At 45.4% G+C, this 15,131-nt stretch overlaps 1 long non-coding RNA gene across 1 annotated transcript in view; it reads left to right on the forward strand.

The window, feature by feature from the left end:
- Positions 1 to 15,131, forward strand: part of LOC309636023 — a 338,850-nt gene that overhangs the window by 35,392 nt on the left and 288,327 nt on the right. The window lies entirely within an intron of this gene.

Here is a 15,131-nt window from a genome sequence, read left to right on the forward strand (position 1 = left end):
GACTCATCCAATTTGGGTTTAGTGGTTTGCAGTCACTTCAGTGTGTAATCAGTTCCTGCTGGTGTCTGGTGATGACGGGCTCCCAGGAATATCTTACAGCCAGTCCTATGGCTGACTCAGGGACATAGGAGCCCATTCTACCACCACCTTCTCCAAGACAGAGTGGACAGAGACGGCGGTCCTAACTCACTGCAGTAATGATATCTCATCTCTGCCGATATTCAACAGCATACAACCACGTGAAGGCTAAAGGTCTTCCTGGGCCACGGAAGGTTGGTGCAGGTGAGCAGCTGAGGCTCGGCCTCCCAAGCCTCGTGCAAAGCACCTCTGCACCTACATAGGCCCCGAGCTTCTCTAGTTTCTCTCAGAGAATCAAAGGTCCTTTGGTGACTTCTGATCACAAAACTCCATCTCAACGAGTTGATTATAATGTCCAGGCTGGCGTAATAATGAGAGCTTCTAACTTGAATCAAAGTTGCACCAACCCTTGCATCACCTGCTGGACCTTCTTCAGGTCGGGACTGGGAGGGGGAATACCAGGGTCATGTGTTGAGATGTTCTGGGGATGTGAACCCCAAAAGCAGCCTGCTGCCTGCACAGAGGAGCTTCACCCTGTGTCCAGCCCACGTCAGACCATACTAGATCAAGAAGTGGATTGCTGTGGTGAGCCACTGAGATTTCAGGGTCTGTGGTTTGGACAGTATGGCCAAGCCCATTCTCACCAATATGATGGTGTAGTTAGCGCTGCAGGCACTCTACAAGCATGTGTGCTCTTTCCAGGTTTAAGATTGATCTGAGGCCTCCTTAGTGACCTTGGGAAGCCTCTTCCTGGGGCCTCGGCACCCTCATCTATTAAGTGGGAGTGCAGGGCTCAATGAACCCAGGTGTCCTTCCCAGGTTTCATACTTAACATCTTAGATTCAGTAGAGAGCAGTGGATATGTATAAATCCTCAGTACCTTGGGCCCAGATGCCAGCAAACCTCACCAGCAAGACAGCCTAGCATGGCGGTTATAACATGGACGTCAGAGCCGGGCTCCCTTGTTTCATATCCTTCCTTCCCCAGTATAAGCTGTGTGAACTTAGGTAGGTTAATCAACCTCTCTCTGACTCAATTTTCCATCATTTTTCATAGCTTTTCTCCTAGAGGTCTTGTACATATTTTGTTAGAATTATACCTAAGTAGTTCATTTTGGGGGTGCACTGGGGTTTTAGTTTCAAATTCCACTTGTTCATAACTGGTACGTAGAAAGGCGTTTGACTTTTGTATATTAACCTTATATCTTGCAATCTTGCTATAATTGCTTCTAAGTTCCAGGAATTTGTTTGTTTGTTTTTGATTCTTTTAAATTTCTACATGGACAGTCATGCCCTCTGTGAACAAAGACAGCTTTGTTTCTTCCTTCTCAACCTTAGATCATTTATTTCCTTTTCTTATTGCATTGGTTAGGACTTCCAGTACGACACTGAAAACGAGTGGTGAGAAGGGATCCATTACTTTATTTTTAAAATTTATTTTATTTATTTTTTGGCCACACCACGCGGCATGCAGGATCATAGTTCCCCGACCAGGTGTCGAACCTGTGCCCCTGCAGTGGAAGCGCTGAGTCCTAACCACTCGACCGCCAGGGTGGTCCCCCATTACTTTTTAAATGGAGACAATAATGGGATCTGCCCAGTAGAGGTCTTTCAAGGTTTTGGAAATCAGTGCCTGTAAAGTGCTGAGATGAGACTTGGAACTTAGTAAGCACTGCAGAAGCATAAATTCCTCAAGGCTCCCTCTGCCTGGCTGACCCCAGATGGGTTAAGTGACTTCAGGTGGGTGCTCAGGTCAGGTGAGAGAGCTGGGGCTTGGGGTCAAGGGCGTTAGATCCAGTAAGCTATCACTGCTGGAGTTGCTTTTCCTGATCAACAGGTTTCTTGCCACACCTGCATCATGAGGCTGAGAAGTGACACGGGCTCATTATTAAAAACTCTCCATTGTTTCCAGTTTAATTCCAGCTGAAGATGGAAGCCACAGCCCCTTTCTTCACTTCACTTATTGTGGTTACCTTCAAGATGTGAGCTTGAAGCACCCTTGAACCGCCCCTTCCTTGGGAAGGATAACCCCGAAGCTGCCCAAGGCCACGTCCTGCCCAGCAGGAGCTCTGGGGCCCCAGGAGGAGGAAGGGGCACTGAGCCTCAGAAGGGCGACCCCCTGACTGTTCTCAGACCCCTCCCGGCTGCAGTGGTGTCGGGAGTGGGGCTCAGCTCTCAGGAGCTCAGTGTGTCTCTGCACCGTCTGAGGAAAGGGGCCGTCCCTGGACCTCTCCTGCCGAGAGCCTCAGCCCTGAGCACCATCCACAGTCTCCGCCTGTTTGTGGGGATGCTTAGCAAACTCAGGTCTCCTAAGCAAATCCATCCTGGGAGGAAAGAGAGGTGCCTTGGCCTGAGCTCGGACTCCTAGGCTTATTTCCGGATTCACCCGGTGACTTTCTGATCTCGGAGTCCTTCAGCCTCCCTGGGATTTTCTCACTTGCCTCCTAAAGTAGGCATTTGAGAAGCCGCAAACTCCCTAAGCCACAGTGAGGAAATGACAGTGTCCGGGAGTGGCTGGTCCTCCTGCTACTGAGCGGGGGAGAGTACCGACCAGCCCTCCCTCCTCCTCTTCCCTGCCCTCCCCTCCCTTCTCCTCCCTTGACAGCAAGGGACAGAATCCATCTCTGAGCCACAGTCAAGAGATTTGGAAAGTAACTGAAAAGTCCTGCTTCCTTAAGAAAAAGTCTTTAGAAAGGACTCACCGGTCTTTAGACATTGTCTGGGCTCTAGCCTTAATTTGCAGCCACTGGGCAGTCAGCATATGCCATCCCTGTTGCTGGAAAGCTTAGAGGGTGAATACATTAGAATTCCTGTGGTAGAACCGCGCAGGACCCAGCAAAATGTCTTCATCAGGGTACCATTTACAATCTCATACCCCGAAGGCAGTAGCCTTTCCCGTGGTTTAGTAGGAGTCTGACCAGGAGTAAATTGCTGCAGCCTTTTCATTGGAAAAAAATCCTGCCTCAGATCCTTTGTCACCACGAGTGCCTGCTGGCCGGACCTGACCTTCTTTAATAAAGCTCCTTCCTGAGGCTTTGAGAGCAGAACTTTATTAACCGGGCAGAAGAGAGGACAAGCTTGGTGCGCGATATTAATGCTGGTATGACGGGAAGGGGAGGCTGGTCTTTTCTGTGCTGGGTGTAGCCCTCACCCCAGGGAAAGCTGTAACGTGAGGTGACCTCATACCGTGGATGGCTTCTCTCTGCAGCAGAGACTAACGTCCATTTCAAGAGCCGCTTCTGCCTGGCCTGGGGGGAGGAGCAGGGTCACAGCCAAATGTCAGAGGAGACCCCCTGCTCTCCAGGCCTGCAGGTGTGGAGGGCAGCCCGGCGTGCTTCGCGATCTGCATGTCCCCGCTGCAACGTGTGACATCTGGCCCCAGGCACATTCTGTGCAGCGTGGGGCACTGGAGTAACGCTCTGTAAAGGGGTGAGGGTTTGCTGTTTGAGGGTCCAAGACCCCTGGCTGGAATCCACAGGAACGTTTCAGGACGTGGTCCAGGGGGAGAGCTGCTCAGGGCCTGGAGAGGATGGAGGCAGAGCCCCCCAGAAGAAATCTGCCCTGCCGCCGGGGCCTGACCTGTGGGAGCCCTCGCATCCCCGGCCCTGGGTGTGGCGACCTGTCTCCCTGCTTCTCAGCTCTTCAAGGTGAAGGGGAAGACGGTGGGTCTCTACTTCTACCTCCGCCACCAACTGCGGAGGACGGCTTTTCCCAGGTTTTGGGTTCCGGACTTCAGATGTAGGTTTAAGACTCTGACCACGTTGAACACTGTGGCAGGCGGCCAGGAGGGGAGGGGGCTCGGGCTTAGGGTGGATGAACTGCGGACCTCAGGGGGGTTCAGCCCACAGACGACGTGGGGGAGGTGGAGCGGGGGAAGGAGAAGGAAGTGGGCAGTCGTTTCAGACCATCTTCTGGGCTCCTCACCTGCTGCTGATGCAGAGGGGAGGGGACACGCCAGCCGCCACTTGACACCCAGCTACCTCTCTTTTAGTGCGCGACTACCACCCACCCACTGGCAGCGCTGAAGTGTGGAGGGGGCGGGTTTGCCCAGCATCCCTGCAGAGGCAGAGGGCGGAGGGGCTCAGGATCCGTGGGACCGAGCCGGCGTGGGACGGGGCTCTGGCTCGGCCCGGGGCTGAGCATCATGCAGCCAAGTAGCAAACGACAGCTCCGCCTCTGGATTCGTGGCTACAGAGGAGAAAAAGACTCTGCTTTGGAGGGAGACTGCTGAGATCTAGGTTCCATCACTTACCATCTGGCAGCCTGGGGAAAGTCTCCGTCAGGGGCGCATATGAACGCGCATGCTCAGAATGGCAGGGCGTGACCGGGGCGGCTTCTACGATGCAGGAGAGATCCTGGTCCTGTCATTGTGTCTCCCCCGACTGAGAGATGAAGCCTCCCAGGTCGTAAGCCTCTGAGACACACTGTCAGAGGCAGAAGGCGCTCAGATGCGCGTGTCCACATGTGGGGAGGCTGGGGTGTGAGCCGCGCTGGAAACAGCCTTCCAGTGAAGCGCGACTAATGGTGCCACTCGGGGAAGTTATGGAGGCTCCTCCGTATCCAGAGGACTGTGTTAAAGAGAGCATCTTGGGATTTTCAGACGCGGAGCGGTGCGCGCTGCTGCGGCTTCATCCTGTGGTCTGCGCTCCCGGGGCGAGGGGTTCACACATCCCGGGCCCTGAGTGGGGATGGTGCGGGGAGGGGGCCAGGCTGCTCGCTCTGCCTCGCTTCTCCTCCAGCCTGGGTGAAAGCTGGCAGCGCTCCTGTTGCTGAGATGATTCTGCGATCGCAGCGCTTTGGTTCCCTGGGGCTGCATGAGCTGGTGCAGGGCGAGCACAGCGGTCGTCTTGGTGGCTGGGTAGGGGGTTTGGAGGGAGGGTGGACAGAGGGCGGAGAACCCAGCTTTGAACCCAGACCCCTCCCCAGCCCAGACGTGTGCCCTCCTGCCAGCGCCCCTCCGTCTCCCAGGAGGCCCCGAGTGGGGCTCTTCCGTCTCAAACACTGCTTCTCCGTGTTCTTTTATTTTTTTATTTTTTGATGCAAAAGATTTTTTAATCTAAAAACTCATTTCCCAGGGCTAATTAAGAGCCAAGGCCTGCCAATTTTTATCAGTTTTCTTGACCAAAAAGAGCTATTCAGCGTTTTCTTCAAAGTAAGATAATATATAATAGATTTTGATAAATCTTTCTAAATGAGGACATGATACTGCAGGCAGTTCAAGGAAAAATAGCCTTAACTTTTTCTTTGGTGTAACCACAAGGATATCCAAAAGTTAGCAAATGTGGACAATTTCAAGTGATAAGAAATTGCCAAATGGAAGTTTAAGCTCTGGTTTAAAAAAAAAAAAGCTGTGGCCTGGCTTGTCCTCATACTGTAGGAAAGATACGCATACAACCCACATCTGCCTGTGTGTTTTTGAGTATCCCAGATCTAAAGTCATACCAAACTGCAGAAGTGTATTTGGTCCAAGCAGAGGGAGCCCCACGTGTGCCAGGGAGACGTCTCAGGGGCCCGGCACCTGGCTCAGCGGAGTCCCGTGGGCACCCTCCTGGGTAGACAACGCATTGTCCCCTCGCCCCACCCCTGACAGCTTTGTGGGAAGTGTGACTGCTGTGCAGGCGGGGCTGCTCTGTCCTGGGGACACTGGAGGTTCCCACGGGCAAGGCTGAGCCCATGTTCCTGGAAAGGGGTTCTCCACGCCGCGTGAGGCTGCTCGGGCTCCTGGCCCCGCCAGCCCAGGAAGTCACCTCACCCCAGCCTCCTGTGGATGCTGGCCAAACCCCCAACCCTCCCCAAGCCCACTCCCTGGGGCGGACGCCATGTGAAGCCAGCCTACTGTTCTTCGAGCACCAGCTTTGTGCCAGGGACTCGCACACGTGCCCTCCTTGAATCTTGACAATTGCTCTGCCAGGGAGACTCTGTTAGGCTCACTTTACAACGTGGAAGCTGATACTCACCCAAGCATAGGCCTTGCTCAAGGCCACGGGGCCGCTGGGGTGGAGCCCAGCCCAGGTGGCCCCGGAGCCAAGTCTCCCGGCGCACTGCCCTGCACACAGGCCCCTGGCTGGCGGCCGGCCGCAGAGTGGATGCACACACAGGAAATGGGACATGTGGAGCCGGAGTGGGGGGACCGATAGCCCAGAAAATATTGCCAGAGCCACTCTCAGACTTGTGGCTTCTTACCTTTCTTTCTGTTTTTAAAATCTGGGGTCAAGAGTCCTCGCCCCTAGACTCAGTGCAACTGGGAAGCTTTTCTGCTCCGGGCTGTCTGTTTCCATGGATAAAATGGAAGTAATAAAAACAACAGCAGGACTCTGAAAAGTATGGAGCATTAATGTCCAGAAAACGTTTACTGCTTTGGAAAATCTATCAATCGAAGGACTTTTTATGCTAATGAAAGTAAAATGCATGAAAGCGCAAGAACCCCACACACTGTGTATAATTTCAGAAGTGAACTGAAGGACAGGAAAACAGCAATCGAGTTCCACCGGGGCTTAACCCAGCCTCCCATTACGGGAGAAAACCCTGGATGCCACAGATTTCATCCCTGTAAAGCTTAGTGAGTCAGTGACAAGTCCTGCAGCCAGTCAGATTCCGTATTGGAAGCATTACATCATGGGGGCAAAGGCTGATTGGTTGTCTGGCTTCTGAGACCCACCCCCAAGCCTCTGGCCAGTGTAAAACGGCTTGTTCTGGGGGTGGGCGAGACAGGGCCTCCCAGACTGATGCGCGGTCCAGCTTCGAGCATCCCTCTGTCTCAGAAGGCTGTCCTTACCTGGAGGTCGCTTCCTGGGGGACCTGGCCATGCTTCCCTCCTGCGGGGAGGGACTGGACTGGAACGGGGCTGGAGTCCTGCGGCAGACGGTCCCCTGGGCCCTGGCTGTGCCTGTGGCTGTGGTTTCATGGGCGCACAGCCTACCTCCCATCCGCTGTCTCATGGAGGAGGTGAGTTGTGGTGGGGCCTCTGGCCTGCAAAGCCGGCCCGTTGCCTCTCTGCCCCTTTACAGACATAGTCTGTGGCCCTTGCACTAGAGGACTGAGCAGGTCTGTACTCTGGCATTGTGAGGTCAGTTCTTAAATTCCCAGCGAACTTTCAAGCCCTCGCCAGTGGCGCATTTGCTTGAAGAAATATTTGTAGCGAATCCCGTTACAGACGCTCCCTCGCAGTTTGTGTGGTGGCCTGTGAGCCATGGCGATGCTGAACTCCCTTATTGCCCACAGTCTACTGCACCAGGAAGGCCGCAGCAAGGAGGAGGTACAGGGTCACCTCCTCCACTCTGTCTCAGGAACTGAATCCATCCCCGGGCTCGCATCCCCTCCGCCCATGTGGAAGGCGGCACCCCTGGAAGGGTAGCAGGTGTGAGGAATGCCCCGGAAGCACATGCCCTGCTGTTGAGAGGCACAGGGGACCGAGGCCCCTAAGGTCTTCGGGATCCCGGTGAGGCTGGCCCGAGGGGGCAGCTGGATGGGGCCGGTCAGGCCCATCCCGGGCTGGCACTGCAGCTGTGTCTTCGGCTAAGGCAGCAAAGTGTGGCCAAAACGTGGCCTGTCTGGTTTCGTGGGAGCCTGTGGCCTAGCAGTTTGTTCTCGATGAACTCACATGTGGTACCTGTGAAGATACTCAGGCAAACAACCAATGGGTCACTGAGGAGATAAAAAACACTTGGAGACTTATGAAAATGAAAACAGAATGATCCAAAACCTATGGGATGCTGCAAAAGCAGTTTGAAGAGGGAAGTTTACAGCCATACAGGCCTACTTCAGGAAACAAGAAAAATCTCAAATAAACAACCTAACCTTACACCTAAAGGACCAGAAAAAGAAGAACAAACAAAACCTAAAGTTAGTAGAAGGAAAGAAATCATAAATGTCAGAGTCGAATAAATGAAATAGAGACTAAGAAAACAATAGAAAATTTCAATGAAACTAAAAGCTGGTTCTTTGAAAGGATAAAGAACATTGATAAACCTTTAGCCAGACTCGTCAAGAAAAGAAGAGAGAGGGTCCATTTTAAGAAATGAAAAATAAGTTACAACTGACACAACAGAAATATGAAAGATCATGAGAGATTATTATGAACAATTATATGTCAATAAAAAGGACAACCTAGAAGAAATGGACAAATTCCTAGAAATGTACAATCTCCCAAGACTGAATCAGGAACAATAAAAAATATCAACAGACCAATTACCAGTAATGAAACTGAATCAGTAATTTAAAACAAAAACCTCTCAGCAAAGTCCAGGACCAGACAGCATCACAGGTGAATTCTACCAAACATTTAGAGAAGAGTTAACACCTATCCTTCTGAAACTATTCCAAAAAATTGCAGAGGAAGAAACACTCCCAAACTCATTCTGTGAAGCCACCATCACCCTGACGCCAACACCAGACTAAGATACCACAAGAAAAGAAAAGTACAGGCCAATATCACTGATGAACATAGATGAAAAAATCCTCAACAAAATACAGTTGACCCTTGAACAGCACAGGAGTTGGGGATGCCAGCTCCCTGTGCAGTCAAAACACTGCATATAGTCCGACTGTGGATCATGTGATACCGTAATACATATTTGCAATTCCCTAGTGACTAATTATGTTGAACATGTTTTCCTGGGCATATTGGGCATTTGTATATATTCTTTTTTTTTTTTTTTTAAACATCTTTATTGAAGTATAATTGCTTCACAATGGTGTGTTAGTTTCTGCTTTATAACAAAGTGAATCAGCTACACATATACACACGTTCCCATATCTCCTCCCTCCCGCATCTCCCTCCCTCCCACCCTCCCCATCCCACCCCCCCAGGCGGTCACAAAGCACCGAGCTGATCTCCCTGTGCTATGTGGCTGCTTCCCACTAGCTATCTATTTTACATTTGGTAGTGTATATATGTCCATGACACTCTCTCACCCTGTCACATCTCACCTCTCCCCCTCCCCATATCCTCAAGTCCATTCTTTAGTAGGTCTGTGTCTTTATTCCCATCTTGCCACTAGGTTCTTCATGACCTTTTTTTTCCCCTTAGATTCCATATATATGTGTTAGCATACTGTATTTGTTTTTCTCTTTCTGACTTACTTCACTCTGTATGACAGACTCTAACTCCATCCACCTCATTACAAATACCTCCATTTCATTTCTTTTTATGGCTGAGTAATATTCCATTGTATATATGTGCCACATATTCTTTATCCATTCATCAGATGATGGACACTTAGGTTGCTTCCATGTCCTGGCTATTGTAAATAGAGCTGCAAGGAACATTTTGGTACATGACTCTTTTTGAATTATGGTTTTCTCAGGGTATATGCCCAGTAGTGGGATTGCTGGGTCGTATGGTAGTTCTATTTTTAGTTTTTTAAGGAACCTCCATACTGTTCTCCATAGTGGCTGTATCAATTTACATTCCCATCAACAGTGCAAGAGTGTTCCCTTTTCTCCACACCCTCTCCAGCATTTATTGTTTGTAGATTTTTTGATGATGGCCATTCTGACCGGTGTGAGATGATACCTCATTGTAGTTTTGATTTGCATTTCTCTAATGATTAATGATGTTGAGCATTCTTTCATGTGTCTGTTGGCCATCTGTATATCTTCTTTGGAGAAATGTCTATTTAGGTCTTCTGCCCATTTTTGGATTGGGTTGTTTGTTTTTTTGTTATTGAGCTGCATGAGCTGCTTGTAAATCTTGGAGATTAATCCTTTGTCAGTTGCTTCATTTGCAAATATTTTCTCCCATTCTGAGGGTTGTCTTTTGGTCTTGTTTATGGTTTCCTTTGCTATGCAAAAGCTTTTAAGTTTCATTAGGTCCCATTTGTTTATTTGTGTTTTTATTTCCATTTCTCTAGGAGGTGGGTCAAAAAGGATCTTGCTGTGATGTATGTCATAGAGTGTTCTGCCTATGTTTTCCTCTAAGAGTTTGATAGTGTCTGGCTTTACACTTAGGTCTTTAATCCATTTTGAGTTTATTTTTGTGTATGGTGTCAGGGAGTGTTCTAATTTCATACTTTTACATGTAGCTGTCCAATTTTCCCAGCACCACTTATTGAAGAGGCTGTCTTTTCTCCACTGTATATGCTTGCCTCCTTTATCAAAGATAAGGTGACCATATGTGTGTGGGTTTATCTCTGGGCTTTCTATCCTGTTCCATTGATCTATATTTCTGTTTTTGTGCCAGTACCAAACTGTCTTGATTACTGTAGCTTTGTAATATAGTCTGAAGTCAGGGAGCCTGATTCCTCCAGCTCCATTTTTCGTTCTCAAGATTGCTTTGGCTATTCGGGGTCTTTTGTGTCTCCATACAAATTGTGAAATTTTTTGTTCTAGTTCTGTGAAAAATGCCAGTGGTAGTTTGATAGGGATTGCATTGAATCTGTAGATTGCTTTGGGTAGTAGAGTCATTTTCACAATGTTGATTCTTCCAATCCAAGAACATGGTATATCTCTCCATCTATTTGTATCATCTTTAATTTCTTTCATCAGTGTCCTATAATTTTCTGCATACAGGTCTCTTGTCTCCTTAGGTAGGTTTATTCCTAGATATTTTATTCTTTTTGTTGCAATGGTAAATGGGAGTGTTTTCTTAATTTCACTTTCAGATTTTTCATCATTAGTATATAGGAATGCAAGAGATTTCTGTGCATTAATTTTGTATCCTGCTACTTTACCAAATTCATTGATTAGCTCTAGTAGTTTTCTGGTAGCAGTTTTAGGATTCTCTATGTATAGTATCATGTCATCTGCAAACAGTGACAGATTTACTTCTTCTTTTCCAATTTGGATTCCTTTTATTTCTTTTTCTTCTCTGATTGCTGTGGCTAACACTTCCAAAACTATGTTGAATAATAGTGGTGAGAGTGGGCAACCTTGTCTTGTTCCTGATCTTAGAGGAAATGCTTTCAGTTTTTCACCATTAAGAATGATGTTGGCTGTGGGTTTGTCATATATGGCCTTTATTATGTTGAGGAAAGTTCCCTCTATGCCTACTTTCTGCAGGGCTTTTATCATAAATGGGTGTTGAATTTTGTCGAAAGCTTTCTCTGCATCTATTGATATGATCATATGGTTTTTCTCCTTCAATTTGTTAATATGATGTATCACGTTGATTGATTTGCGTATATTGAAGAATCCTTGCATTCCTGGGATAAACCCCACTTGATCATGGTGTATGATCCTTTTAATGTGCTGTTGGATTCTGTTTGCTAGTATTTTGTTGAGGATTTTTGCATCTATGTTCATCAGTGATATTGTATATATTCTTTAGAGAAATGTCTACTCAAGTCCTTTGCCCATTTAAAAATTGGGCTGTCTGTCTTTTTACTGTTGACTTGTAAGTGTTCTTAGTATGTCGTATGATATCAGATATATGATTTGCAAATGTTTTCCCCCATCCTTTGGGTTGTCTTTTCATTTTCTTGATGTTTCTGAGTTTTTAAAGCATGTAGATACGGGGGTTTCTGTGGTTATCACACTTAGATGGTTTTCAGGAATGACATCACGTAATGAGGGAAACAGTTTCAAACATCAGTTTTAAAAATGCCTTCTCCAGCACACAATTTTCTTTCTAAAAGACTTTTCTCACTCCTAGTTATAGCAGTACCTTCACCTTGTGGACTAAGAGGATTTTAAAATTTTATTTACACATCTGAGTAATATCTGCTGGCAGGCGTACTGTTGAGTGCCACTTATCATAGGAAATGCCAGCCGATTTGGAACACCTTGTACAAGAAAATGGTTGGTTTGACAGGTCTTTTAAGCATCTTGCCATGAGGCAACCATTGTGGTACAAAAATTTCATCGTTACTCAAATTGAAAGTTTAAAGGTCTTGTTTTTATAAAACTACCCACATCAGTGACATGAGCAGAACTTAACGAATTGATGTCAACCTACCTATGCCACAGTTACTTGTCTGCAAATGAATTTCAAGTGAGGTGCTATTTGTAAACCTAACCCCAGAATTTCTTTTTTTTAAAAAATTTAATTTAATTAATTTATTTTTTATACAGCAGGTTCTTATTACTTATCTATTTTATACATATTAGTGTATATTTGTCAATTCCAATCTCCCAATTCATCTGCTCCCACTGCCACTTCCCCCCATTGGTGTCCATACGTTTGTTCTCTACATTTGGGTCTTTATTTCTGCCTTGCAAACTAGTTCGTCTGTACCATTTTTCTAGATTCCACATACATGCGTTAATATATGATATTTGTTTTTCTCTTTCTGACTTACTTCACTCCGTATGACAGTCTCTAGGTCCATCCACATCTCTACAAATGATGCAATTTAATTCCTTTTTATGGCTGAGTGTATTCCATTGTATACATGTACCACATCTTCTTTATGCATTCATCTGTCGATGGACACTTAGGTTGCTTCCATGACCTGGCTATTGTAAATAGAGCTGCAATGAACATTGGGGTGCATGTGTCCTTTTGAATTATGGTTTTCTCTGTGTATATGCCCAGTAGTGGGATTGCTGGGTCATATGGTAATTCTATTTTTAGTTTTTTAAGGAACCTCCATACTGTTCTCCATAGTGACTGTATCAATTTACATTCCCATCAACTGTGCAAGAGGGCTCCCTTTTCTTCACACCCTCTCCAGCATTTGTTGTTTGTAGATTTTATGATGATGCCCATTCTAACTGGTGTGAGGTGATACCTCATTGTAGTTTTGATTTGCATTTCTCTAATAATTAGTAATGTTGAGCAGCTTTTCACGTGCCTCTTGGCCATCTGTATGTCTTCTTGGAGAAATGTCTATTTAGGTCTTCTGACCATTTTTTGATTGGGTAGTTTGTTTTTTTAATAATGAGCTGCATGAGCTGTTTATATATTTCAGAGATTATTCCTTTGTCCATTGATTCATTTGCAATTATTTTCTCCCATTCTGAGGGTTGTCCTTTCATTTTGTTTATAGTTTCCTTTGCTGTGCAAAAGCTTTTAAGTTTCATTAGGTCCAATTTGTTTATTTTTGTTTTTATTTCCATGACTCTAGGAGGTGGGTCAAAAAAGATCTTGCTGTGATTTATGTCAGAGTGTTCTTCCTATGATTTTCCTCTAAGAGTTTTATAGTGTCTAGTCTTACATTTAGGTCTTTAATCCATTTTGAGTTTATTTTTGTGTATGGTGTTAAGGAGTGTTCTAATTTCATTCCTTTACATGTAGCTGTCCAGTTTTCCCAGCACCACTTATTGAAGAGACTGTCTTTTCTCTTGTATATCCTTGCCTCCTTTGTCATAGACTAGTTGACCATGGGTGCATGGGTTGATCTCTGGGCTTTCTATCCTGTTCCATTGATCTATATTTCTGTTTTTGTGCCAGTACCATACTCTCTTGATTACTGTAGCTTTGTAGTATAGTCTGAAGTCAGGGAGTCTGATTCCTCCAGCTCTGTTTTTTTCCCCTCAAAATTGCTTTGGCTATTCGGAGTCTTTTTTGTCTCCATACAGATTTTAAGATTTTTTTGTTCTATTTCTGTAAAAAATGCCATCAGTAATTTGATAGACATTGCATTGAATCTGTAGATTGCTTTGGGTATTATAGTTGTTTTCACAATATTGATTACCCCAATTCAAGAACATGGTATATCTCTCCATCTATTTGGGTCATCTTTGATTTCCTTCATCAGTGTCTTATAGTTTTCTGAGTACAGGTCTTTTACCTCCTTAGGTAGGTTTATTCCTAGGTAATTTTTTCTTTCTGATGCAATGATAAATATATCGTTTCTTGATCTTTCGTTGTTAAGTGTATAGGAATGCAAGAGATTTCTGCACATTAATTTTGTATCCTGCAACTTTACCAAATTCATTGATTAGCTCTCATAGTTTTCTGGTGACATCTTTAGGATTATCTATGTATGTATCATGTATCATGTATCATGTCACCTGAAAACAGTGACAGTTTTACTTCTTCTTTTCCAATTTGTATTCCTTTTATTTCTTTTTCTTCTCTGATTGTCGTGGCTAGGACTTCCAAAACTATGTTGAGTAATAGTGGCGAGAATGGACATCCTTGTCTTGTTCCTGATCTTAGAGGAAATGCTTTCAGTTTTTCACCATTGAGAATGATGTTTGCTGTGGGTTTGTCATATATGGCCTTTATTATGTTGAGGTAGATTCCCTCTATGCCCACTTTCTGGAGAGTTTTTATCATAAATGGGTGTTGAATTTTGTCAAAAGCTTTTTCTGCATCTACTGAGATGATCATATGGTTTTTATTCTTCAAGTTGTTAATATGGTGTATCACATTGATTGATTTACATATATTGAAGAATCCTTGCATCCCTGGGATAAATCCCACTTGTTCGTGGTGTATGATCCTTTTAATGTGTTGTTGGATTCTGTTTGCTAGTATTTTCTTGAGGATTTTTGCATCTATGTTCATCAGTGATATTGGTCTGTAATTTTCTTGTTTTGTAGTATCTTTGTCTGGTTTTGGTATCAGGGTGATGGTGGCCTCATAGAATGAGTATGGGAGTGTTCCTTCCTCTGCAATTTTTGGGAAGAGTTTGAGAAGGATGGGTGTTAGCTCATCTCTATATGTTTGATACAATTCACCTGTGAAGCCATCTGGTCCTGGACTTTTGTTTGTTGGAAGATTTTTAATCACAGTTTCAATTTCATTACTTGTGATTGGCCTGTTCATATTTTCTATTTCTTCCTGGTTCAGTCTTGGAAGGTTATACCTTTCTAAGAATTTGTCTATTTCTTCCAGGTTGTCCATTTTATTGGCATAGAGTTTCTTGTGGTAGTCTCTTAGGATGCTTTGTATTTCTGCAGTGTCCGTTGTAACTTCTCCTTTTTCATTTCTAATTTTATTGATTTGAGTCCTCTCCCTCTTTTTCTTGATGAGTCTGGCTAAAGGTTTATCAATGTTGTTTATCTTCTTAAAGAACCAGCTTTTAGTTTTATTGATCTTTGCTATTGTTTTCTTTGCTTCTATTTCATTTATTTCTGCTCTGATCTTTATGATTTCTTTCCTTCTGCTAACTTTGGGTTTTGTTTGTTCTTCTTTCTCTAGTTCCTTTAAGTGTAAGGTTAGATTGT

This window comes from Balaenoptera borealis (assembly GCF_965194805.1).
Source record: "Balaenoptera borealis genome assembly, chromosome: 10".
Lineage (NCBI taxonomy): Eukaryota > Metazoa > Chordata > Mammalia > Artiodactyla > Balaenopteridae > Balaenoptera > Balaenoptera borealis.